The following is a 24772-nucleotide window of genomic DNA, read 5'->3' as shown; positions in this document are numbered from 1 at the left end:
ACTCTGGGCCCTGCTTTCTGTTTCCCCAGGACACTCGCCACTGGGTGTCACACGTGGGCCCTTCCTCCAAGCCCCAGGACAGTGTGGCTCCCTGGCATCTTGAGCCCATGAGGAGTCCTGAACCGGAAGAGGAGCAGGGAGGGGAGGGAGGGGCAGGCAGGAGTCCCAGGCCTCGATCCCACTCTGCCTCACAGCCTGACCTTGACGCCTCAGGATTCAGCAGAGAGCTGGCATGCTCCAACACGGTGACCACCCAGGCTGCCCCCACCGCAAGGAGCCTCACCAACCTCTCCCAAGCCGCGTGGCCAGGGAATGTGACGCTGTGGTCGCACGTTTCAGCCACAGTCAAGAGGCGCGGCCCACGGAGAAGCCTCTAGAAGTCCACTAGCAACCACAGTGGGGGACATGCCATACACCACCCAGACCTGGGGGTGCCCTCACCGTGGGCAGCGGGCCCTCTGGAGAGCCCAGAGGCAGCACTGCCTCCCCCACCATGCCTTCACAGACTGAGCACTTGGTGGGGTCCCCCCGCCCCCAAGCCCACTCCTCACCTGCTCCTTGAGGCGCCCTCACAGCCAGTGCTGCATATCTGCCCAGGTGGCCTTTTGGTGAACACTGCTTCCCCCAGTGGATGGTAGCCCCATGAGGACAAGACCTACTTCTGACCACTGCCCAGCACAGGGCTGGCCCCGCAGGCTGTGGGCGGTCAAGAGCAAACTGCCCAGACTCAGTACCAACTGTACCATTCCAAGCTGTGTGCCCCTGGGACAAATCACTCAGCCTCTCTGGGCCTCCGTGTTCTCATCTGCAAATTGGGGGTAATAAGAGCCCCCACTTCTTGGGAAAGTTTGGACAAGAAAATGAGATGACAGGAGGACAGCGTGTAGAGACCCTGAGGGTCCCCACTTCAGGTTGCCCACTGCTGTCACCATTCTCCTGCAGCTCCTACACCAACAAAGAACGACCGAGCGAACATGTCAAAGAGTACGCTGGGCACGGGCTGCCCTGGCAGAACGCGCCTGCCCCGTCTCACTTCCACAGGGTTGGGAAGGAGGCACTGTGACAGGCTGCCGGTCCACGGGCAAGGCAGCCTCTTCCAAAGGCAGGCTTCAGCCATCCTAGTCCCCTGCACCCCCGTCCCTGCCCAGCACCAGGGGGCACAGCGTAGAGGGTGAATAGAGCCGGTGCTTCCTTTACCCCACCAGCCCCCGCCTTCAAACAGGCCAGGCACAATGGGGCACGGACAGAAAGGACACTGTTGCCCCTGGTCCCTGGAGGCGCCCAGGGTGGGAATGGATGCCACAGCAAACCCGAGCGTGGGTGAGCCTCAGGACTGGAATCAGATCAGGACGCACTCACTCCTCCCCTGAGGCCGGGCAGGAAGGAGGGAGAACAGGACAGATAAGAGGCGCCGGCCCCTCCCTGGCTGGGAACTCGAGCCCTCGCCCTACCCCCTAGGGCTATGTGACACACTGTGCAGCAACTGAGGTCCACTGCACACACCTGTGCTCTTATGGTGGAGCCCAATGCACAGTAACCAAGCATGTGGCCGTCCTGCTAGACACACACGCATGCACACTCCATGGCGCGGGGGGACACTACACACAACGGAGCTCCGAGACCACCTCGCAGACACGCAGAATGGACAGCCAGACACACACGACGACAGACACTGGCCACACAGGGAGACCCTGGCAATCCACCCTCTACCCTGCAACATCCTAAGCACCTGGTTGCAGTGTCACAGGAGCAAGGGCGGGGGAAGCTGGTGGCTAGGCCCAGTGAATTGCTCACTGTAAAGCACTGGGAGGGACATGTGCCCTGAGCCCGAGGTCCTGCTCCTGGAACACGGGCGCCAACAGAGCTTCAGAGGCATGGAGGGGGGTGTGGGGAAAGTAGCTCTGGAGCCGGCGGACTCTAAGTGAATTCTCGACAACAGGGCTGGGGCGGAGGCAGCCCAGAGTGGAGCCCGGGACCTCCTCCACAAATATGCAAAGACCCACACACCCCAGAGAGGCAGCAACTCCCAAGAGAGGCGTGTCACAAGGACCCCAGGAAGCCCCAGGACACACTATAGACCACAGTCTTCCCCTAGAACACAGGGATGTACCACAGGCACGCAATCCCATGGCCGCTCCGCGACGGCCAGTCTTGCCAGGAGAGGTGTACCCAAGACATTCCCAAACTAGGAAGGCCCCAGGATACAAAGCTGGACCACAAGACACGCGCAGCAGCAGGTAATGCGCCCCTCCGAGAGACGCAGGCGCATTCCCAGAGTGACTCAGTTACGGCAGGAACCCTCCCAGCCTGGGCACACCAGACCCTGGGAACATGCTGGCACAGAGGCTAGGGGACCTGCTAAGACACCAGGGTAAGCCCCATCAGCCTTCCAGCTGACAGGCACCAGCCACCTCACACACAGGAACAACCACGACCCCGCCCCCTCCCCAGCCCGAGAGGCGTGGCCCACAGAGAGCACGCCCACATGGCTCCAGTGGCCAGGCAGCAAGACCGCCCCCTCCCCCAACCCGGCCCTCTCCCTCCTCCTGCTGAGGCCCCGCCAGCTCACCTCCTTCCTCTTCCCTGCTCCGGGGCCACCCTCAAAGGGGCGGCTGACAGAGGTGCCACCTGGGAGGGCAGGGCGTGTGGATGTAGAGAACCCACTGAGGAAAGTGGCTGGCTCCACAGCCCGGCCGCCCTGGCGGTGCTGGTGACGCGGCCCTGCCCTGGCAGCAGCTCAGCCTGGCTGTGGCTCCCACCCACAGGAGGCGGGAGGCGGGAGGCGGGGCAAGCTGGGAGACCAGAGCCCAGAGCCTAGAGCCCGGGGGGTGGGTTTGGGCCACGTGGCCCACAGCTGCAGGACAGTGGGATGGCTGGCTGGGGACCCCAACCACAGCCTTTACTTCAGCAGGCTCAGTCTCCAACACACACGCCCACCTCAACCCCTGATGCCAGGCTGGCCACCAGGGCCAGGAAGCCACAGCCCAGCAGGGCAGAGTGCCTAGGGGCGCCTGGAGGCCAGCGGGTTAGAAACAGCTCGCTCTGGGGGCACACAGGAGGGTGAGGTGCGAGGTGAAGCGCCTCTGGGCAAGGGGCAGGTGGCCTCTGATGTGGAGGGGTGGCTGGAGAGCTGGAGCTAGCCCCCACCATGGGATTCCCACCAGTGTTGCAAGAGCACCAGAGAGGGGGGTGGAGGGTGGCTGGGAAGGCAGATGCCATGGAGGAACCGGGAGAGAGGACGTGGGAGGCTGGGACTCCTGGATGCCTTCTGCTGGCCCTGTCTCACTGGGAGAGGCCAGCCCTGCAGCAGCCCGCCTTGGCGGAGAACCACTCTGGGCCAGGCTCTGATCTTAGTGTGGTCACCCCGCCACCACATAGGATGGGACAGAGGCCTCAGCAGGTCTATTTTGAAATGGAGAAGCTGAGGCCTGGGGGCCAAGTGACTTACCCAGGGAGGCCAGGGACAGATTCCAGGCAGGCCATCTGCCTTGGTGCCTGCACCCAAGGCGAGTTTGCTCAGATCCACCACCCCAGAACCCTTAGGAGGGAGCCCCCAGCTCCCCACCACACCTCCCTCTCCCTCAGATCTCACCTTTCCTGCGGAGCCTTGGCTAACCCAGGGCACGGCCCGCTGTGTGATGACCTGACTGTCCCTTCCAGGGCTGAGCACTTCGTGACGGAGGGGCCAGGGACTCAGGCGCCTGCTCTCGGAAGCCCTCCCTGACACTCCAGGCTGGGGGCCTGACCATGCTGCCCTGGGCCTCCCACACCAGCCCCACCCCTGTCTGTCCCTCTCCCATCACTCACACGAGGCAGGCCTACAGGAGGCCCGCGAGGTCAGCAGTGAGCTACCCAAACAAACTCCTGCCCCAGGGTCTGACAGCGGAGGGGGCCTCTGCTAGGGGCTCTGGTTCAGCGAGTGGCAGGGACCCGTCCACTGTCTACTGGATGCTGAGCCCAGAACAGGGTCCCAGATCCTGATGAGCTCAGTGAGAGCAGCGAGCAGGTGGCAAGGTGGGCATGTGGGCAGACGCCTGTGTCCTGCCCACCCGTTTTGTCCCCCACCAACTGCAGCCAGCTCCCTGAGGACAGCACCCCCTCCACGCACAGGGCAGGTGCTGGGAGGATGGCACTGCACCAAGAGCCCACGGCCACTGCCCACCCCTCTGCCCAAGAGCCCTAAGCAAGGGCTGGACCAGGCCTAGGGGACCCCAGGCGACCCAAATGTCAGGCCCCACCTCCTATGGGGGTGGGGCACCTACCAGCAGCCACCCAGAGAGGAGTCAGATGGGGCCATCTCCCCAAACCAGACCAGCTGGTTTGGGCTCTGGTGGGGGAGACGGTCGGGACTGGGCAGCCCTGGCGAGCTGCAGGAAGCAAGGTCCCCGGGGCGCTGTGGGGGGATTCGCAGCCTTCAGGGTACCTACCCCTTTCCTTTCCATCTCTTAGGTGCACGGTTCCAAAGCCAAAAGGCACCAGGGGTGAAGAGCAGTCAGCCGTCCTCCTGCCCTGCGCCCACTCAGTCCTGGAGGCGAGCCCTGCCAGCGTCGGCTGGCCATTTCTGAGATCCTGCGCACCTGCACACTCGCCTCCACGCCTTTAAAAACCCAAGCTCTGCACCTTGCTTTCCTCAAAAACAGTCCTTGGCGCTCCTTCACTGCTGGACTGGGGAGGAGTCTGGCAGCTTCCCAAGTGTGTGAAGACACACCTGGCACCTGGCAAGGGCTTGCCTGACGCACAGGCCGGGGAGGTTCATGCAGAAGCACAGTTTCAATCAGCTAGGACTGAACACAAGACGTGCTGTCCACGGGGAAGGCCAGTCAGGGGCAACCTCTGGTTCCCTGGGAGGCGACACAGTGGGTGATGAATGGCTCACACACACGTGGGTAAATATGAAAAAGGATGCTAAACACAAGCAGCACAAACAACACTCCCAGGATTTTGTTTGGATATAGTTCAAAACCAGACAAGGAGGAAAGGAGGTTGCTTAGGATGGATGCACACAGACATGGCCAAAACCAAAGAGGAGGGCAAGGGACCGATGGCCTGGCCCGAGAGCCACTCTATGCAGGGCACGCAGGAGAGACTGGCCCAGCAGCCCAGCTGCAGCAGCTGTGGCTGCGTGGGTTCCCCTTCGCAGCAGCCGCGGATGCTGTGTATATTCCACAATCATGACCTTAAAGAACACATGTGCACACACGACACACCCGTGCCTGTGGTGGTGATTCTGCGTGCCTGCCTTGGTCTGGGCCATGCGCCTTGCTGCTTCCAGCCCAGCGGAAGGGCTTGCTGCCTGAGCCAGCCCCTGGAGCGGGTCTCGGCTCTGTCTTTTGTGCGAGGTTGTGCAGGCAGACGCCTGTCTGCGGGTCTAGGCCCAGATGCAGAATGACCGAGAGGGCTGCCCCTCACGGCCCAAGCCCCAGGCACAGGGTGCGCCACCTCTCTGATCTCTCCAGCCAGGAGGGACGGCACCTCGCACCCGGTTTTCTGGTGCGCTTCCTGCTCAGGACAAGCAGTCATGTGAATGTCCTCTTTCACCAAATGCCTCATTCAAAGCCTCTGCTTCATTCAAACCCTCTGCTGTCCTTCTGGGTCAGGGAGACCTTTGTAAACCTAATCTGACTGTCCCTCTCTGCTGAAAACATACTCGGGCCATGCAGCTAAAGCTATCTCCTCGCAGGTCCCCAGGTTGTGCCTACCTCGGGTCTCATTTCCTCTCTTCCGCCAGTCACCTGCTCTGGCCGCTCGTCACTACCCATGTTCCTGGGTCCTCAGCAGAGATCTAACCAGCTCACGCCCCCCAGGCTGGTGGAAACACAGCACAGTCCCTGTCCTGTGGAACTCACGGACAAGTTCACACAAACAAAATGTGAAATTCTCGCTGACGCCAGCAGCTGGAGGGACAGGCGAGACAGGGCCTGAGGGAGGACAGGGTGCTGGAGCAGGCTCAAGGGGCAAGGGGCCTGCAGTGGCCCTGAGGACAGGTGTGAGCTTCCAGGGTCTAACTCTGGCTGCCCAGTGGAGGGTGGGATCGAGTGGCCTGAACGGATGTGGGACGGGAGGTGAGGGGCAGCGCTGGCCCAGCCAACGAGGACGGTAGCCAGGACAGCAGGAGCTGCAGAGGGACGCCCGTGAGTTCCGTCCACCAAGAAAAAGCAACACTTGTGATGCGTAGGACACTGGGACTGAGGCGAGGAGGCGCGAGGGTGCCTGAGGCCAGGCCTGGGAGGGCGCCAGCTGGGCACGCTGGGGGAGGGGACAGAGTGGCAGTTACCACTGCACCCAGCACTGAGGACACCACAGAGCTGCAGCGCGTGACACATGCAGATCAGGGAACAGCATAGGAGCCCAGAAACACACCTGCACCAAGAGACCTATGTGGGTGCTTAAAAATTAATTTTTTTCTCGTGGCGAAACATACAGGGTCGATCACTGTAACTATTTAAACTCTCTTGTGTGGCTCTGAATACACTCACAACACCATGCCACCACCACATCTACACCCGCGCCTTTGGATCGCTCCTAACCAAAACTGTCCCACCCAAAGTAGCTGCTCCCTTCTGCGCCCATTCAGCGCGGGAAGCCCTCTGCTGCTTCTTTCCCTTGAAGCTGTCCACTCGGGGCCCTCACACAAGTGGAATCAATCGCCATCTCCTCCGTAACTGGCTTATTCACCCAGCGTGTTTTCAAGGTCTAGCCACGTAACAGCATCAGCCTTTTCATGGCTGAATGATATTCCACGGTGCGCACCACATTGTCTTCATTCATGTACCGACGACGTGCGGTCACTCACACCTTTCGGCTACTGTGAACAACGCTGCTATGACCCTGGGTGTACAGATATCTGTCCACGTGCCTGTTCTCACGTGGGAGTGGAACTGCCGGATGACACGGTACTCCCATGTTTAGCCTGAGAAACTGCAAATTGGTCCCCACAGCGGTTGCACCATTTGACATGTCCGCCAGCAAAGCATGGGGCTCTGATCTCTCCACATCTTCTCAGCACTGGTTATTTTTTTTTTTGATGATAGCAGTCATCCCAGCAGGTGGGAAGTGGTGTCTCACTGTGGTTAACTGATTCTTGACCAAGAAGCAGAGGAGGCCGGTGGAAGAGAGCGTTTCCAACACATGATGCTGGAAGAGCTGGACATCCATTTGCAAAAACAAACAAGCAACCCTTGATCTAAACCTCATGCTTTGCACGAAATAGTGCAGCATGGACTTAAACACACAATGTACACCTACGAACTTCAAGGAAAAAAAAAAAACTAGGGCACTATCCTCTGGATCTAGCACAAGGCACAGGGCTCCAGACGAACACCAAAAGCACAATCCATAAAAGGAAAAATTAATAAAGTGACCCCATCAAAATTAAAACCTTTCGCTCTACAAAAGTCCATGTGAAAAGGACAAAAAAAGCAAGCTGAGACAGGGAGGAAGGTTTGCAAACCACACATCTGACCCAGGACTAGTATCTAGGATAGATAAAGCCTTCTCAGACCTCAACAGCAACAAACGAACCAACAATCCAATAAGAAAAAGGAACAGACGACATGAGACATTCCACCAAGGAGGATGCTCAGATGGCAGATAAGCACAGGACGGGATGTTCAACATCCTTAGCCGTCAGAGACGTACAGAAAGTCACAATGACATCTTACTACCCGCTTACTAGAAGAGTCAAAATAAAAGCAGTGAGAATACCAAATGCTGGTGAGGCTGCAGAGAAGCGGATCGCTCACACATTGCTGGTGGGAACACAAAATGGTGCGGGCCCTCTGGGAAGGGTCTGCTGACCGCCTCAAAACATGCCACCACCATCCTGCCTTGGGTATCTGTCCCAGAGAAAGGAAAATTTAGGTGCCACGCAAAAACCTGCACGTGAATGTTTACAGCAGCTTTATTTTAATAGCAAAACATGGGAAATAAGCAGACACGCTTCACTGATGGATGGTTAAAAACCCACCGCGCAGTACAACACAGCGACCCAACACAAGGGGCTCTGCACACGCCAACTGCATGACGCTCAGGTAGTGTGCTGTGTGAATAAGGCCAACTCCAAGGCGACCAATGGCATGCTTCCACTCACACATTTTTTTCTTTTTTTTTTTTAGTATTTTTTTAGTTGTTGACGGACCTTTATTATTATTTATTTACAATGCAGCGTTGAGAATCCAACCCGGAGACTCACACATGCTAGGCAAGCACTCTACCCGAGCCACAACCCCAGCCCTGCACGACATTCTTGAAAGGATAGAATTGCAACCTGGGGAACAGGTGGCTGAGTGGACATCAGGAGGGCTACTTGTGATGGCATGCTCTGCATCCTGGTCACTACGAAAGTCGACACTCTGGTTGTGGTCTTATCTGCACAGTTCTCAAGATGTCACCATGGAGGGGAACAGGTACAGAATGCACCAGACCTCTCTTACAGGGTGCTCAGAACTGCGTGCAAATCCACAATTATCTCACAGTAAAAAGTTTACTTAAAATATTAATAACATTTAAAATGTCAGGTCCTTTTCCATCTTTTTGCTTTGAACTTGCCATCGTTCTCCTCGAAACAGCCTTCCACACACTAACTCCTGCTCCTTTCGGCCTCAGCCCAGACACCTCCTCCTCCAGGAAGCCTTGCCAGATTTCCTCCCCTGAAGTTTGGGCCTCCCACAGCTGCGGGGCCCCCCGCCCACCCCTGCTGTCACTGAACCTGGTATGTACCTATGAGTCCCATGAGGCAGGGCCTCAGCCTGACAGGTCACCACCAGTCTGTCAGGGAGGTGGCTGACAGGCTGGACTTGCAGGGGGACACAGCCAATCTGCCAAATGAACCAATAAGTGGCGATGACAATGCTCCTGACGGCAACAGAGGAGTCTCTCAGCGCCAGCTGAGTGCTGAGTGCTTTCCATGGATGAAATGTCCCTTACCACAACCAGTTTCCCAAATGGGGAACAGGCCAACAGAGGCAGGATAGGGGTGCCACATGCCCAGAGTCACTCAGCTGTAGGGAACGGAGCCGGGTAGCAAACCCATCCCAGCAGGTGAAGCCTGAAGGGCAATCTGTACCCCAGAGGGTTCCCATGAAGGGCCGCAAGTGCCTGGCTAACGGGAAATGGGGAGGGGAGGGGAAAGACCCTCTGGCCCCAGACCCCAATCCCTTCCCTCCTGCAGGGAAGGTCCCTCTACATGACACACTGACCTGGGCGGGGCAGCACCAGCACGCTTTATACTACACAGGTGCTCAGGGCCTGCACCTGAGTCCCACTTGGTGACCTGGCGCCAGTGTGCTGTGGACAGGAAGGGCCGCTTCCACTGCCACCTGAGGCTGGTGCTACAGAAGCAGCCTGGGTGACAGAATCACGGCTGCCTCGGAGCAGGGCACCCTGACCTGCCGAGGAGTGGTTCCCACAGCACTGCGCTGCCTTCATCCACCCAGAGGGACCGTGAGAGCAAAGTGCTCGCATGCAAGCTGCCACCTCGCCACCCGCCCTGTGCCACCTCCTGTGGCCTGACCCTGCAGAATGAAGCCGGGCTGCTTAGGAAAGTATCAGGAACCAGGGAGGCTGGGCACACGGCGACAGCCTCTGCAGGCTGCAACCGGGCCAGCAGGACTGGTCTTCAAGCCAGGTGGCAGGCCCGAGGGACGTCAGCGAGGTGATTCTCTGTTCTCTTGCCAGCACCCAAAATCCTGCACCAGCTATGCAGACAACAACGAACAGAAAGGAAGGGAGGTAAATGTGGCGGATGGCCACGGGGCTCATTCCCTCATTTCCCAGCCACGGGGGCGTCTGCCTGGTAATTAGTCTCGAAAATGCACATGGGGACCTCACGCACTCGGCCAGACTCTCCCCGGCAGGAGGACTGGCAGCACTGGGGACCCGGGGAGCGCTCTGCGTCTGCACAGCCTGTAGGTCTCGGCCAGTCTCCTCTCCCCACCCTCTCCCTGGTTGCAACTGCTACCAGTCACAGCAGGGCCCTTGGCCCCGTGCAGCTCCTGGCCTGCTTCCAGCAAGGAAGAGAGGTCTGGAAGCAGACAGCCCTGAAGCTTAGGACTCAGGCCAAGACACCCAGTCCTTCCCACACACTGGGCACTCTGTCCTGCTGGAACCAGGACAACTTTCGAGCCCCCCAACAGTCCAAGGCATCCTGGTCCTGGTCTGCCCTGGGGCACCATAGCTGGTCACAGCAGGTGGAAGGAGTTAAGATCAGGTAAGGCATCCCCATGGCAGGGACTGCCCACCTGGCTCACCTGTGCCCTATGCTGGAGACACAGGACAGCCATGAGGCCCCACAAAGCATCCAAGAGAGTTCCAGGCTAGTGCGAAGCAAGGCAGCCAGGAGGGTGCTGTCAACGCTCCATTTTGCAGAGGACAGTGGGGTTCAGAGAGGGAAGGTGCCAACCCAAGGTCACAAAGGACACAGTAGAGCAGGTCTGACCCTGGTCAAAGTCTGCTCCCTTAACTTGATCGTCCTTGCATTCATTCTGCCACCCACAACTCTTGATTATGCACTTAGCGGTTGCCAAGCACTATTCCAGGCACCGGGGACACAGAAGTGAGTAAGGTAGAGTCCCTGCTCTCCTGGAGCTGACATTCTAGTAAACAAGTGGGAGAAGGGACAGAAAGGGACAGAGAGGGACAGAGTGCCTGTCCCAGGTTCCTGAAGTGGTGGCATATCAGCAGAGATCAGAAAGAATAAGGGAGCTCGGGGGCAAGAACACTCAGGGGGAGGCAGCGGGAGTCCCCAGGGCCCAGGAGTGGAGAGAGCCCGTGTGGGAGGGGAGGGGCAGCTGCGGTCAAAGGATCTGCAGAAGAGTAATGACAGCTCTGGAGCACACAGTTGTCACCACAGTTCTCCAAAGGACATGTGGTACCGTCCTGATGTAGAGGAAGATGAGGTGGAGGGGCTGGGAAAGCTGCCTGGGGTGGGACAGCAGGTAGGGAGCAGAACAGGAGCTGATTCTACCCTAAAAACTTACCACCAGGCCGGGGGCAGCTGTCAGCCAGAGCAGGGGCTGCAACTTCAGCAGAGTGGGACCCCAAAGCCACAGTCAATCACAAAGATCCCAGGATCAAGCAGAAACTGGGGCCGGCATACATAGGCCCAGGGGAGTTCCCAGCCTCGGTCCCTTGGGTCCCTCCTGCCCTGCCTCTGCTGTATCCGGGGTACAAGCCTATTAGGAGAGACTTTAAAGGGTCTTTTTTAATCCATTCACTTTCTTCACTTAGCAATTTTAATTTTCAAAGTTAACTTGAAAGTCACACAGACATTGAGTACACCCTCAGGTTCACACTCGGCTCAGCCCCTGAAAGGGGTTCGCTGCAGAAAGCAGCCTGCCGCAGGCGCGGCCTCTGAACCTATTCCCCAGCCACAGGTGGCCCGGAAGACAAGACGCCCTGGGGACCACACCGTACTGGAGACAGACTGTGGGGAAAACCATGGACACATCTGGAGGTGGAGGATGGCTTCGGAGACCTTTCAACCAAGGCCCTAGTGCAGACTTTGGACCCGAATCAAACAGAAGGAAAAAGGACTTTAAAACAATTGGGAAATGTGAGGACATTAAGGAATTCTTGTTTATAAACAAATCTGAAACATTCTTGAATAAAGTGTGTGATGTTTGGAAATTATTTTGAAATGTCAGGGAGGTAGGGGTTGGGGGTACGGTGATAAAGCCTGGCTGTGACTGGCACCTGATAAAGCTGGTAACAGGGACCTGGGGAGGGCAAGAAGCCATTCTTCTGACTCCGTAAGAGTAAGCGTTTCCATGACACAGAGGTGTCAAGCCGGTTTACGAAAGGAGAGGCGACCTAATCCAGAGTAGAGAACCCTGGATCACTCCCCCTGTGACTCCGCACGCCCTGCCTCTCTAATCACTGTAGTGGTGATAACAGTAGCAGGGACCATGATGGCAGAGGGCAGCAGCCCTGTGCTGAGCCTGCGCACGTGGACTCACTCCATCCTCCAGCAACTCTGGGAAGCCGGAGAGTTGTTCCTCTCCTGCTCCAGATGCAGGACTTCAGAGGCTCAGAGGCTCACCCGAGGTGGGGGAGGAGGCGGTGTCGGAGTGCACGGGGGGAGGGGGGGGCGGCAGCAGAGCCCTCAACAAGCAGGGACACAGGGGAGCACTGGCTACCACTCCCCCTCCATAAACTAACTCAGCTTCTTCGCGATGCGATAGCACATCTTCAGCACAAGCCTTTGCTGGAATTCAACTAGGGCCAGCCCGCAGTCTACCTGCTGGAGCTGCGAATGACAACTGGCAGCGGGTGACCAGACTCTGGGGCTCAGAGGGGCCTGGCGTCCTTCCCTCCAGGCAACAGAACTGGCCCCAGCACCACCCACAACTGTCAGTCAGATGTGGCCTAGACTCCCCTTCCAGGGGCAAGAAGGCTGCCCAGTGCCCAGCGCCCTTCCCATCAGGGGAGCGTCCTGGGCCTGCTGAAGCCATCTCCCCTCTGCTCGGCACCATCCCACCCCAAACCCAGAAGCCTTGACGCTTCCGCCAGGGGAGGAGGGAAGCAGAAATGCAGGGCTGGGGAGAGAGACCAGAGGCGGAGAAGGAGGGAGCTGGGGGCAGCTGCCCAGACGGCTGGGCGGCCCAGGGGTGGGCAGCCAGGGAAGGCCCAGAAGCCCCCCGGGGTCTCAGCAGACCGCCCCTGCGGGAACATGGGGACACCTGTCCTACCTTCCCATCGTGTCATTAGTGCCTAGAACGTGCCTGGATCACACCAGCGTGAGCCGGGTCTGCTGCCATTCCTAAAACTCAGAGCCTGGGATGCCCGCACTCGCTGCTCCCCAGGGAGGAGAGGTGTAAAGCGAGCCTGAGGCAGCTGGGAGAGGGGCAGGAAGCCTCCGAGTCCACAGGCCCTTATCCTGCTGGCCCCCTCCCCCACCTAGGGCCACCGGGAGTCTGGGGCCTGCTGAGGAATGCAAGGAATGAAGCCAGGCCTGGCACGGCCATCCCCAGGTCCCACCCCCTTCATAAGCCAGGAGCCCATCCAGGTCCAGACGGCCACCTTCCCAGGGAAGGCCCAGCGCCACTCTCCTGTCCGCACCCTAACTCTGGACAGCTCCTCAGGACTCCACTCCCCTGGGGCTTCCGACCGCAGCCCGGCCTGGGCGCCCCTTCATCACTCATCAGAGTGGGCAGAATGGGCGAGGGGAGAACAACTGCCAGAGCTGACCCAGCTGGGCAGGGTAAGTGAGGTGCGGACAGTGAAGAGCCGAGGGCTCCCTCCAAGCAGCAGAGCAGCACAGGGACTCAGGACGGCCACCCCTGCAGAGCTGCTGGCGGGTGCTGGGCCAGGCCAGCTTCTGCCGCCCCGGGGAGAAGGCTGGGCCATGCTCCTTCCTGCTTCCCGCACCGCTGAGCCTGCTCCCTGATAATTAAGCTGTAAGCTGATTAGTCAAGGAAAACCTTTCATTAGCCCTTGAAATCATTCAGGAAAATTACAGCCTCCTCACTGGGCACCCTGCTGCCCTCTGCCAGGGCTCAGAGGGCGCATCAGGGAAGACACGGGGCATGGGGGGCTGGCCCTGCCCATGCCAGAGAGCCGCACCCTGCAAGGCCAAACCGAGGAGCCAGCCTTCCTGGTTGGGGGCGGCCCTGCTGTCTTGACAGACCCAGGATGAATCCAGCAGGAGGTGGGCAAGGCCAGTGTGGGAAAGTGCGACACCTTCCTGAGACGCTGGGGAAGGCGACAGAGGCGTACCAAGTTCATGGGGCAGTTGGGGGGTGCACACGCTGACAAGCTGCGGGTCTCATATTTAAATGAAAACATAAAAACCAAGAGTGGCCGGGACACTCCTGAAGAAGAGTGAGTGCTCTCTACAACCAGGACTAGAGAAACCAGGACAGGGTGGCACATGACAACCTGCTCCAGAGAAAGGAGAGCCCCAGACAGCTGCTCGCAGAGGCTCAGAGGCAACCAGGGAGGAGCCCGAGCAGCCTGTTTGCAATACCCGGCGCTCCGGTGGCCGGGTCCCAGCTGCCCTCCCTCACTCACTCACTCACACGCCGCACACACGCACGCACGCACACTTACACACAACCAACCAAGAGCAGCACTATCAAACCAGAAAGGAAATGAGTGACAAACTTGACTCCCTTAAAATTAAGCATTTTTATTCACCATAAGACACAATTTTTTTTTTTTTTTTTTGCAGTACTGGGGATTGAACCCAGGGCTTTGTGCTTGCAAGGCAAGCACTCTACCAACTGAGCCATCTCCCCAGCCCAAGACACAATTTTAAAAAGTGAAAAGACAAGCCACCAACTGGGAAAAAGCAGCACGCCACCCCAGAAGCCAAGGCTCTTAACAGAACCTAGGGGTAACTCGAAGAAATAAGAACTCAAAAATAAAGCAGGCAGCCCAGTGGAGGGCCGGCAGGGATCTGGACCGGCTTCGGAGGAGTCGCAAGAACGCAGACTGCACCTGGCAGTCCCCACGATCTGCCCAGCGCCGGACCAGCCTCCGTATGCGCCAGGGACTTACCCACTGCCGGAGCCGGGTGCCCTCCCAGTCTGTGAAATGGGTCAGGTGGGCGTAGCCACCCGCGGTTCCAGGAAGGACCCGGCTGCCCTCTAATCAGCCTAACCAGGATCCTGTATGCAGAAACAGGGCTCCACACCCCAGAGTCAAGGTCACGGCAGGCCTTCTGCCTCCGAGCAGGGGTGCCCCAGGGGCTGAGAGGCAGAGACAGTCTCCAAACGGAAGGCAACTGGGTCACTTTATCTGCCACTGGGTCCCTCCTGGAAGTCACAACAGGCCAGCGCTTATTTCTTGGAAAAAACTAAACAATCACATCTAGATTTATGTGCCAGGCGCCAGGATGAGATTGTGAGGAGCAGAAGTCTGAGAAATGCCCAGAACTTGTGCCAGGCAGGAAGGCCTGCGGTGTGTGGCAGCCCGCGAGGCTTCAGGATTTGAACCCAGACCAGTTGTGCCTCAGTCCCCCTCCGTTCCTCAAGGGCCCCTGCGTTCTTTGCGGGGGGGGACTTCCCTCACCCCTCCTCCCTTAGCTAAAGGCCAGTTCGTTCTTGGAGTGACATTTCCTCCTCAGGAAAGCCTCCTGCGCTCCCCACCCACAGCAGGTCCCTACTAGACACTCCAGCCACCTGAGTTATTACAGCTCAGTCAGTCGCTCCGCCAGCGTGTTTGTTTATTTTTCGGTACTGGAGATTGAACCCAGGGGCGCCCTATTACACAGCTACATCCCCAGCCCTTTTGTTTTTTATTTTGAGACAGGGTCTCATTAAATTGCTGAGGCTGGCCTGGTACTTGTGATCCTCTGGTCTCAGTCTTTGAGTAACTGAGATTACAGGCATATGCCACTGTGCCTCGCCCATCAGCACTTATTGAGCGACTACTGCACACCACACCATGGGAATGAAATAGGGAATACAGCCTGGGCCCGTCCTCCCACCCCAACCCCAACAAGGTGAGCTAAGTTACTGTGGGGGCGGTGCACCCTAAACCAACGGGCCCAGGAGCGCCATGCAAGGTAAGTGACTGAGGAGCACGAGGAATCCCAGCCCAAGGTGGCCAGAGAAAGATGCAGGTGGGGGATGTGCCGCTGTAGCCCCTGTGGGCAGGGCTCACTGAGGGGGGACTGAATGGACAAAGGGACAGCACTGTCAGCACAGGAAAGGGAAAAAACCATAGACCCTGGGGAAGGACCCAACCTGGAATGTTCCAGGAATGGCAAGGCAGAGGAGTGGAGGAAGTGTTGTGGATGGTGGAGGGTGGACGGTGGGCGAGGGTGGGCGGGGAGGCTAGGCCTGGGCCTTGTGGGCCTAGCAGAGGAAGAGTCACAGGAGGGTCCCCAGCAGGGCCAGGGTATGATGTGGTCAGGTGGTGGTGAGGACAGACTGAGGGTGGCGGGGGAAGAGCCAGGAAGGGCCAGGGGACAGTGAGGGCGCCTGAGGGAGGGACAGGTGCTAACTCTGGGATGAGAAGAAGAAGGGAGGGTCAGGACAAGGCCAGGCTTGGGCTCCAGCAAGAGGACGAAGGGTGCCTGGACTGAGCCAGGTGCAGGGGCAAGACGGGGGCCTGGTGTCAGCGGCCCTGAGCCTCTCCCTGCCGGGTGCCACTCTTGGGTCAAGGCCTGTACCCCGGCTGGGCGGGCTCTGTGTAGGCTGCGGACGCTGGGTCAGCTCTGGGTCCCCGGCCCCTGCACGGGCTTATCCAGGGATCCGCACTGACTCCTACGCACAGAGGGCGGGAGGGCCGGAACGCCAGGCAACACAGGGCGGGCAGGAACATGGGGACCCATCCCAACGTCAGCAGAGTGTTACTGTGGCAGAAGAGAAGAATAAAATTGTTCCAATGGCAAGGAAAAAGGGGAAGTCCCAAGGCTGGGATGCGCAGTACCAGGCTCTCAGCCCACCCTCAGTGGACACAGCACCCTAGCGCTGGGGAGGCTGCAGGTCCACTGTCGGCGACAACACCTGGTTCTCTGCGCCCATGGTGCGCTCCTGGGCATGCTTCCTGACGTGTGTGCAGCAGGGACAGGGCAGCCACCGAGAGGGAGAAACAGACCCTGGCTGCAACAGGAGGCATGGAGTATGACGCGGCAGCTCGGGCACAGACTCACAGACCCCAGGACAGACAGACAGGGCAGGCCTCCCCGGGAGTCCATTTGGGTAAAGGTGGGAAGCAGGCGAGACGGCACTGGGGAACTCAGAAGGCACACTGGCGCACACACTATGGGGACCAGCAAGGCCCTGGGCCGCCACAGTCAAATGGGGCCCCATGCAGGTCATGTCAGGAGGGGACAAAGTATCTGTCCACCTTGTAGCGCATGCTAACCTGACGTGCGCCTTTCACGCACTTTGCTGCACGCACGTGGCGCTGGAAATCAGTAACCGTTCTTAAAAAGTGGTGGCATTTTAGATGTATTTCAGAGTCAAATAACCTGGGGCCAGGCTGCTATGGGAGACGTGGGCGAAGGCAGGACAGGGCTGTGGAGGCCCCGGTGGGCACCAGGAAGGGACTTGCCCCTCGCTTGAGGACCTGCATGGGCTCCCCGCTCGGGAAGAGTATTCCACGGAGGCGGCGGGCAGCGGTGTCCCTCTTTCTCCCTAGGTCCAACCATGACCACTGGCTGCGGGGCGGGGGCTAGTGGGGAGTCTCTAGCATCCCCCTCAGCCCAGAATGACAGGCCGCTTTTGGTCACGTGGGAGAGCTGAAACCAGACCAGGGAAACAAGCTCCAAACTTCACACAACGCTGCTCTATCAGGAGTTTCCGGGCCGGGCAACTGGGGTGGGAGCAGAGACAGTCCCCACCTGCCATGGTGTCCCCTCAAAGCTCCACTGCAGCCTGCCTGGGATGGGGACATCCTAGAAGAGGATGGTGGGAAGGAGGGAGGGGGCACAGCAGGAGAGGGTCACAGTGGGAGGAGCCAGACCTCCTGGATCCAAATCCTAGTCCTGCCTGCTCAGTGACCCTGGGCTGACCAGCAAGTTGCCCAGGTCCTCAATTCCTCCCCCATTTTTTTTTTTCCAGTACTGGGGACTGAACCTGGTATGACAGGCAAGCACTCTACCCCTGAGCTACAACCCCAGTCCCCCACTTTTTTTCTTTTTTTTTTTTAATACTGGGGATTGAACCCAGGGGCACTTAACCACTGGGCCACATCCCCAGTCCTTTTTATATTTTATTTGAGACAGGAACTTACTAAGTTGCTTAGGGTCTCACTGAGATGCTGAAGCTGGCCTCGAACATGTGATCCTCCTGCCTCAGCCTCCCGAGCGCTGGGATTACAGGCATGCATCACTACGCTCAGCATCCCTCCCCTATTAAAGGGAGACAATAATGACATTTGTCGTTTACAGAGGCACTTAGAACAGTGCTGTTAACACTGTAACACAGGGTACTCTTATAATGACTAAACTCAGCAGCTAATGGTCTTAGACACTAAGTATTTCACCTGCTGAATATGCATTTACATCCTCAAAACAAAGCTATTTGGAAGCACCAATATTATCCCCATCTTATAGACTAGAACACCAAGGCAGAGACAGGTGTGGTGACTTGTCTGAGGTCCCCATAGCTACTAAGCTGGCTCTGGCGCTCACCCTCCTCCACCTCTACTACATCAGACAGGTGAACAGCTCCAGAGTGGAGCCAGGAAGGCCTGGGTATGAGCCCCAGATCTGTCCCTTGCTGTGGGGTTGTGGCCTATGCTGGTTACCCCTTCTTGGGAAAGGAACATGAGCAGACACTTCTCAGAAAAGGACATTCACATGGCTTTCAATGACACCAAGACATTTCACTTCACTCATATTAAAATCAGAAAGATGATGAGGACCCACAGTGGCAGATAATACCCGTCCGAGGAGGCTCAGGTGTGGAGCCGCACATGGGGTGGGAGGGTGACCCGGCGTCCCCTGTCTGCAGGGTGGAACACACTGGCAGAGCTGAGGGGACACCTCAGACCCACAAGCCCACTTCTAGAGGACGTTCATGCCACAAGCACACACGGTTAAGCATAAAAATACTGGCACGGCCTGCGCAAAAGGGGGTCAGCGGGACACACGCTCGCCCCGGGATGCTGGAGGACCCGCCCTGCCCTGACCCAGAACTCTGGAGAGAAAATACCAAGGGCAGGGCAGACACGCTGGAAGCCTGCGACCTCAGCAGGGGCCAGGGGGCGGGCTCGGGAACAGACATGGCAAGAGAGAAGGGAAGGCCCCTGGGAACCAGGCGCTGTCTGGGAAGGGACCGCAGTCACAGGGAAGGAGCTTCCCTGGGCGCCGCTCATCCTTCTGGCTGTGGGCGGGTTTTCAGCGAGTATTCGGGGGACAAGGTGATCCAAGCATACGCAGCCAAAGTGCCTTCTGAAGATGAAAACGAGGAAGGAAGAAATGAGGTCAGGAACACCTGGTCCTCAGGGTCCGGCGCAGAGCCCTGGCGGGGAGATCATGAAGCACGTGCCCGTGCAGAGCCAACGGCAGGGGAGCACGGTGCCTGCAGCTGCTACAGGCCCGGAGCCCACAGGACAGCGTGCAGGAAACGGCAACTGTTAAAGCCATCAAGTTCAAGAGCTCGCTGAGGTTCTGCGCCAAGCACTGAGGTTCTGGGCTGAGCACTTCACAGGCAAGATCCCCTCAGATCCTCCCTCAGCCCCGAGAGGGGGTCAGAACACCTCCATTTACCAGGGGAGCACCCCGCTACTCCCCACGGGCTCCCAGGCAGGTTGAGGGACGTGCAGACTGTATGCTGGGCAGGGAAACGCCCATTGCCCCACAGGTCCCCAGGGAAGGGCAGGTTACGACCAGAGGGCCCCAGGAGACATGCTGCTGTCAGGGGTGGCTTCTGTGCCATCTAGCATAGCTGGCTCCCCTGGGACCTGGGAGAGTTCCCTTCTGACCTTCCTTGGCCGCCCCCTACAACCTTCCTGTGGGTCAGTGTGTCTGGCAGACAATAAGTCCTGGCCCCGGATGAGTGGCTGGGACGGGAAGGGTCCCATTTCCCTGGCCATGACTTGGAAGGGGATGGCTTCCTGCCGGCAGCATCTGTAACTGCCTGCTCTGGAGATGGAAGAAACAGCTGCTGGGGACACCCCTGACGGCGTCTGGCCAGGAAGTCTAGCTCGCTACGAGCCAGCAGGCTGAAGGAGGGGCGAGGCAGCCCTGAGGAAGGAGGGACTCCGCGTCCAGAGAACCCAAATCCAGTGGTTCCCGGGGGGCTTCTGTCTAAAAAGCAGCCTGGCTAAGAAGCAAGGGGACAGGAATGGGCCCTGTCCTATCAAAGCTACTTCCAGATCACCTCTGCTCATTACGGGAAAGCTACCTCCCATAATGAGCAGTGACTCTGGGGCCCAAAGCCTGGGGTGAAAATCCTGCCTGCTCTCCAACCTGAGGCAAGTCACATACCTCGCTGGATCTGTGTTCTCATCTAAGTGGGGACAGTAACGTACGACTTCACAGGCCGCTGTGAAGATCATGTGAGTTAATAGAATATGGGTAAAGAACTCAGACTGGGGCAGCACACAGGACCCGCCTGCGTCACAGACACCGTCCGACCCACCCTCTTCTGCATCGACTATGTGAGCAGCAGCCCTGTCTTCTGTCACCATCTCCCATGATCTGCCCCTCCCAGAGAGGCCTGAACAATCTTTATAAAGGGAAACCAGAGGTTGTCCAAGTCCTCCAATGACTTGCCCTCACAGCCCAAATCCCACCAGCCCAGCTTGTCCACCCCTCCTCTTCCTCCTTCCTTCCTCCTCCTCATTCCCCGCCCAGCTGCTGTGATGGGCTTTTGCACTCAGACCTCAGGGCCTTTGCACCTTCTGTACCCACTACTGTTCTATTTCTGTCTACCTCCTTTCTAGGCTGGGATCATTCTTTCTCATTGACTAGATGTCCCTTTCTTTAGAAAGCCTTGTTGAATTCCCATGCTGGGTTGGGTACTTTGCTGCCCTGGCCTTGACCCCTCTGCCTGTGGCTCTTCCTCCACAGTCCTGACCTCTCTGGGCTGTCACTGTCCGGGGTCAGCATGTCTGTCAGGGGCTGGCTCTGCTGGTCACATGTACAGAGTGTAGTGAGGCTGTGCCACCCCTCCCCCACTTTTACTTCCTCCCTCCCTGCCAACTCCCCAAGGAAGTTCAGGTCAGTCCAGTCTGTCACCCAAATGTCAGCCCCCGCAGCTGCTCTCCAAGGAGAACTGAATCAAAGCTGTGGTCACTGTCCTGCCCCAGAGGTAGAGGTCCAAGTCCTCCCTAGCCTGCCTCCTCCTCTGACGTGGACCCAGTTAAGGCAGTGCCACCAACCACTTTCCAACTGTTCCCAATTAGCCTACTGGGGTGGGCTTCCTAACACCTGTCAACTCACGGCGCTTTGTGCCCAAAGCCTGTGGCGTGAGGACAACTTCAAGCTCTGCTGGGAAGCACACGGGAAACCCCTCAGGAGGCGCAGGGCCACTGCTGCAAAAGGTACAGGCAGCATTTCTCCTGCAAGGCAGACTCCGGACATAGTATACAAGGAAACCCATTCCAGAATGTTCTCTGCAACACTGGTACAGCTCCAACAGGAAACCACCAAAATGGCCCCCAAAGGTGTGAATGGATAGATAACTCCTGAGACACTATCACAAAAGAGAAATACTCAAACGCAGGGAAAAGGAATGGTCAGCCCAAGGCCCACACACAGACACGGGGAGCAAGATCCAAAGTCTAATACGGAACGTGAAAAGCACGGTGCAAAAGGGACATGTTGACAGCGACACCACGTCCAAGCTCAGGGGTGGTGAGCCCCACTGGCCAAGAGAGCCACCTGGGGTTTCCAAAGTACTCAGGCTGTGCCTGCCCAGAGCAAGGGAGCCACGTCCTGATCTCACCGAGCCGGTGACTCCAAAGTGCTTGCTGTCTGTGAGACACTCAAGAAGAGTGACACTGTGGAGGAAGGCCCACCACCACTGGAGGGGATGGAGGGGCAGGGGTGAGGGGAGAAGGCGGCAGCCCCTCAGCCTTTCATGGACCCTTGGAACGTGCCGTCCTGGGCCTGGTGCCAGGTGTCTGGGTGTTCTGCTACTGAAAGCTCTGCTTTCCCACATTTTCAGTCTAGAATGTACCATAGGGTACAAATTCGCTAATAAGAAATCACTTTCCCAAGGTCCCAGGCTAGTAAGTGACTAGGCAGGAACCTGAACATGTGGGTCTCCAACAGCAAAGTCCTTCCCTCACTTGTGCCAAGCTGGCACCACAAAGCTTTGGGCTGGGCAGCCTCAAAGGGCTGCCTGGCAGCGTGCCTGCTCCCAACCAGGCCAGGGCCGGTGGGGGAGGGGCGGCTGCAGAGAAAGCCAGGAGGCAGGTGGAGGGAGGCTGCTCATCAACTCTGAGGCCCGCCGGGTGGTGCTGGCAGCAGCAGCCTAATGCTTACAGTGCCCTGCACGCCAGATCTGGGACCAGTGCTCTGCATCCTGCAGGCTTCCAGGAGGCGGCCCCCAGCACTGCGCCGGTTTCACAGAGGAGGAAACGCCTGGTCCCTCTCCTGCGCCCACTGAGCCCCCAGCTGGGCCTCCCTGCCTCTCACCCTGACCCTACACCACCTCCAGGCTCCAGCTCTGTGCGAGGGTCACCAGGCCAGGCCTCCACTACACCCAGTGCTCTGCACAGGCTGCTCCTTCTGTCTGGGTGCTCCTTCCCACCTACCTAACCTTCAGAGCTTCCTCAAGGGACTTTCCCAGGGACAAAGGCCTCAGGCCAGGTCCAGAGTTGGACACTCTCCAGGCCTCATCATTGTCTGCAGAGATATCACCATGTGTCACTGGGGGGTCTGGTTAGGGGCTCTGTGAGTCTTGTCCTCTGCTGCAATCCCAGTACCCAGAGATCGCCTGCACCACCAGGGCATTCTCTGCAGCCGGGCAGCGTTCAGGAACACCCACATTCCGGCAGAGGCAAACTACAAATGTGCACACTAGTAAACAAGGCAGACCAGTACCAGGCTGGGGAGCCAACGCGAGGGAGCTGCTCCTGAGGGCGGTGAAAGATAGGGTGGTCCAGGGCTGGCTGAGAGGGGCAGGGTGGAGGAAAAATTCCAAGCAAAGGGAACAGGAAGGTCAAAGCCTACAAGAAGGCCTACACCTAGAGCTCCAGAGTTTGGGAGCTATGGGAACAGCAGCAGGAAATGTAGTGGGAGCCACTGGGGACCACAGGGAGAGCCTGGGGGTTCAAGAACATAGACATCCCACTTTGCACAGGGTACCCCCTAAGGACACCCTCCCCAGCGTTGAGTCCATCAGTCTCGCTGAACTCTGGGCCACCCACCAACATCCCATTCCAACAGGCCCATGGGAACCTCCCCTCCCAGATCACACCCTTCCAAGGAGACCAAACAGACACTCTGTTCTTGCCCAGGGAGTGGCCCAGCCTTGCCCAGCCTGCTGCTTCCAGAAACAAACCTGCTGGAAAATGGACAAGGTGGAAGCCACAGGCAGGAGCTCTGGAATCATTCGGATCCCACTTTGAAATGGCCCCTGTCCTCAGCAGCTGTCTGAGTCTCTCTTTTTCTGTCTGTGAAGTGGGTTTACCTCTAGTGCTCACTTCACGGATTGTGATAGGGATGAAACAAAACCAGGCACAGGGCACTCAGCACAGTGTGAGTCCTCATTAAACATTAACCCGCATTACGACTCTTTGAGAAGCAATAAGCCCTAGGACTCTGAGCCAGGATTCCAGAGGTGGAATCTCTGCGGCACAACTTACTCATTAGCTGACCTTGGGCAAATCACTTAAATTCTTAACAACAGGTTAAGACCCCATAAGGTTGTAGAGAGGGCTAGGCGAGTACACAGGTAAAGTGCTGGGAAGAGTCTGGCTGGAGATCAGTGCGTTCGGTGAGTTTGCTGCTATCATCATCATTTGTGGGAGGGGCTCCCCTTCTTCCACCACCAGGAAGCACTTTTGACCCCTTTTCTGGCTGCCCCTGCCCCTTCCCTCCCGTAGTATGTCCCACTGGGTTCTAGCTCTAGACCCTCCCGAACATCAGCCCCGCTGTCAGATTTTGACCTTTGTACCCTCTAGCCACGCCCCCACCTTTTATCTCCTATAAGACCCCCAAACCTAAAATTCATTCACCTGTCCTGTAGTTGTGGCTTTTACATCTGCAACCCGGCGTCCCTGTAGTCGTGACCTCTGACCCACGAGGCGCACCCTCCCCTCAAACGACTAACTTTGAGACCCCCTTTTTTGAGACTCGTTTCGATCCCCTCGAACGCGCCCCCACTTCAAATTTCAAACTTTGCGCTCCCCTTCGCCACGCCCCCCCCAGAGTCTGACCACCGATCTCCTCTCCACCTCCCTCTCGTCGGCGTTGACCCCCGACCCTTTCAACACGACCCTACCCTCCACTGGTGAACTTTGACCCCCAGGGCCCCGCCCCCTCCCACTTAAATGCTCTCCCACCGCCAGCTCCCGGCCTACCCCAAATCCCTGCCCTGACCGCCTGGCCTACCGGCTCGGCGCCACAGTCGCTCGCGGCCTGGCTGCTCCGCCCGGAACTCCGCGCCCTAACGCCGCCTTCAGCTCTCTTGCGCCGCCGCCACCGCGGATACTACCGCCGCCATGTTGAATCCCCAACGAACATCCGGGGCTTTTCCCCTCACCGCCCACCAGTCCCCATAGCAACGGCGCTGACCGGGCGGAGGGCAGGGCCGGCGCAGGGGCGGAGCTGAGCTCCGGGTTGCGCCCGCTCCAGCTTCTGATTGGTGTAGATTGCCCAATCGGAGACCTTCGGGCAGAAAATGCCTGGCGGGGATTGGAAATTTTGGAAAAGGTGCGGAGAAGCTGACTCCCCGCCCACTCCAGTTTCTTTAAAGGGGAAATGACTGTCCTCCTGTCGCGCGCGCTCCCACCTTCTCCCAAAAGGTTAGGGGAGGGAGGACCGCCATGGGTTAATAATCGCCAGGAACAGTTCTTAAGCGCATGTGTCAGGCACGCGGTAAATGCTTTCCTTGGATTAGCTGGACACTTAACACAGCCCTGTTTTATTTTTATTACTCATTTTACAGATAAGAATCAGGCTCAGCGGGGAGCGGGCTGGCCTAGGACCACAGGACCTAGGTAACACTTTTCCAGTGACGGTCTGTCTGGCACTACTTGGTCTTCATTTTTTAAATAAGTTTTTAAAGTAATTAGTCAAAAAATGGAAAATTTAAAAAGCTTTTCATAAACGAATAAACTCGGACATCCATGATCTTACAACCAGGCCCCCATCTTCTTACTGTTCCCGAAAACACAGCAACGCCCTCTCTGCTCGAGGTCGTTG

The 24772-nt window shown here is 58.0% G+C and overlaps 1 protein-coding gene across 4 annotated transcripts in view; it reads right to left on the bottom strand.

Moving 5' to 3' along the window:
- Pak4 (p21 (RAC1) activated kinase 4) overlaps nt 1-24103 on the bottom strand; it is a 39604-nt gene extending 15501 nt beyond the window's left edge. For 2 of the 4 annotated variants that reach the window (XM_047529623.1, XM_047529626.1), the window contains exon 1: nt 23960-24103. The gene's annotated coding sequence lies outside the window, so the exon portion shown is untranslated. Of the gene's footprint in view, nt 1-2569; nt 2708-4427; nt 4450-23959 lie in introns of those variants that run through there. The other 2 variants (XM_047529625.1, XM_047529624.1) reach the window with 2 other exon arrangements.
- Nucleotides 24104-24772: the final 669 nt, after the last annotated feature.

Source organism: Sciurus carolinensis, chromosome 16 (assembly GCF_902686445.1).
Source record: "Sciurus carolinensis chromosome 16, mSciCar1.2, whole genome shotgun sequence".
Classification (NCBI taxonomy): Eukaryota; Metazoa; Chordata; class Mammalia; order Rodentia; family Sciuridae; genus Sciurus; species Sciurus carolinensis.
Note: the sequence above shows the minus strand (reverse complement) of the source record. Positions and strands in the feature narration are given on the sequence as shown.